The sequence below is a fragment of the Bacillus rossius genome, unplaced genomic scaffold, assembly GCF_032445375.1.
Source record: "Bacillus rossius redtenbacheri isolate Brsri unplaced genomic scaffold, Brsri_v3 Brsri_v3_scf777, whole genome shotgun sequence".
Classification (NCBI taxonomy): domain Eukaryota; kingdom Metazoa; phylum Arthropoda; class Insecta; order Phasmatodea; family Bacillidae; genus Bacillus; species Bacillus rossius.
Genome location: NW_026963005.1, coordinates 1 through 2500, shown reverse-complemented (window position 1 = coordinate 2500; position 2500 = coordinate 1).

Below are 2500 nucleotides of genomic sequence, written 5' to 3'. Positions count from 1 at the left end.
GGTTAGGTTAGGTTAGGTTAGGTTAGGTTAGGTTAAGTTAGGTTAGGTTAGGTTAGGTTAGGTTAGGTTAGGTTAGGTTAGGTTAGTTTAGGTTAGGTTAGGTTAGGTTAGGTTAGGTTAGGTTAGGTTAGGTTAGGTTAGGTTAGGTTAGGTTAGGTTAGGTTAGGTTAGGTTAGGTTAGGTTAGGTTAGGTTAGGTTAGGTTAGGTTAGGTTAGGTTAGGTTAGGTTAGGTTATGTTAGGTTAGGTTAGGTTAGGTTAGGTTAGGTTAGGTAAGGTCATTGTATTTAATTATTTAAAAAAATTTCCCCTCTCAGGCAATATTAGGTTAGGTTAGGTTAGGTTAGGTTAGGTTAGGTTAGGTTAGGTTAGGTCAGGTCATTGTATTTAATAATTTTTAAATTTTTTTTTACTTTTAGGCAAGGTTAGGTTAAGTTAGGTTAGGTTAGGTCATTGTATTTGATTATTTAAAAAAAATTCCCCTCTCAGGCAATATTAGGTTAGGTTAGGTTAGTTTAGGTTAGGTAAGGTCATTGTATTTAATTATTTAAAAAAATTTCCCCTCTCAGGCAATATTAGGTTAGGTTAGGTTAGGTTAGGTTAGGTTAGGTTAGGTTAGGTTAGGTTAGGTCAAGTCATTGTATTTAATAATTTTTAAATTTTTTTTACTCTCAGGCAAGGTTAGGTTAGGTTAGGTTAGGTTAGGTAAGTTTAGGTTAGGTTAGGTTAGGTTAGGTTAGGTTAGGTTAGGTTAGGTTAGGTTAGGTTAGGTTAGGTTAGGTTAGGTTAGGTTAGGTTAGGTTAGGTTAGGTTAGGTTAGATTAGGTTAGGTTAGGTTAGGTTAGGTTAGGTTAGGTTAGGTTAGGTTAGGTTAGGTCAGGTCATTGTATTTAATAATTTTTAAATTTTTTTTACTCTCAGGCAAGGTTAGGTTAGGTTAGGTTAGGTTAGGTAAGGTTAGGTTAGGTTAGGTTAGGTTAGGTTAGGTTAGGTTAGGTTAGGTTAGGTTAGGTTAGGTTAGGTTAGGTTAGGTTAGGTTAGGTTAGGTTAGGTTAGGTTAGGTTAGGTTAGGTCAGGTCATTGTATTTAATAATTTTTAATTTTTTTTTTACTTTTAGGCAAGGTTAGGTTAAGTTAGGTTAGGTTAGGTCATTGTATTTGATTATTTAAAAAAAATTCCCCTCTCAGGCAATATTAGGTTAGGTTAGATTAGGTAAGTTTAGGTTAGGTAAGGTCATTGTATTTAATTATTTAAAAAAATTTCCCCTCTCAGGCAATATTAGGTTAGGTTAGGTTAGGTTAGGTTAGGTCATTGTATTTAATTATTTAAAAAAAATTCCCCTCTCAGGCAATATTAGGTTAGGTTAGGTTAGGTTAGGTTAGGTCATTGTATTTAATAATTTAAAAAAATTTCCCCTCTCAGGCAATATTAGGATTGGTTAGGTTAGGTTAGGTTAGGTTAGGTCAGGTCATTTTATTTAATAATTTTTAAATTTTTTTTTACTTTTAGGCAAGGTTAGGTTAAGATAGGTTAGGTAAGGTCATTGTATTTAATTATTTAAAAAAAATTCCCCTCTCAGGCAATATTAGGTTAGGTTAGGTTAGGTTAGGTTAGGTTAGGTTAGGTTAGGTTAGGTCAGGTCATTGTATTTAATAATTTTTAAATTTTTTTTACTCTCAGGCAAGGTTAGGTTAGGTTAGGTTAGGTTAGGTAAGGTTAGGTTAAGTTAGGTTAGGTTAGGTTAGGTTAGGTTAGGTTAGGTTAGGTTAGGTTAGGTTAGGTTAGGTTAGGTTAGGTTAGGTTAGGTTAGGTTAGGTTAGGTTAGGTTAGGTTAGGTTAGGTTAGGTTAGGTTAGGTTAGGTTAGGTTAGGTTAGGTTAGGTTAGGTTAGGTTAGGTTAGGTTATGTTAGGTTAGGTTAGGTTAGGTTAGGTTAGGTTAGGTAAGGTCATTGTATTTAATTATTTAAAAAAATTTCCCCTCTCAGGCAATATTAGGTTAGGTTAGGTTAGGTTAGGTTAGGTTAGGTTAGGTTAGGTTAGGTCAGGTCATTGTATTTAATAATTTTTAAATTTTTTTTTACTTTTAGGCAAGGTTAGGTTAAGTTAGGTTAGGTTAGGTCATTGTATTTGATTATTTAAAAAAAATTCCCCTCTCAGGCAATATTAGGTTAGGTTAGGTTAGGTTAGGTTAGGTTAGGTTAGGTTAGGTTAGGTTAGGTTAGGTTAGGTTAGGTTAGGTTAGGTTAGGTTAGGTTAGGTTAGGTTAGGTTAGGTTAGGTAGGTTAGGTTAGGTTAGGTTAGGTTATGTTAGGTTAGGTTAGGTTAGGTTAGGTTAGGTTAGGTTAGGTTATGTTAGGTTAGGTTAGGTTAGGTTAGGTTAGGTTAGGTAAGGTCATTGTATTTAATTATTTAAAAAAATTTCCCCTCTCAGGCAATATTAGGTTAGGTTAGGTTAGGTTAGGTTAGGTTAGGTTAGGTTAGGTTAGGTCAGGTCATTGTA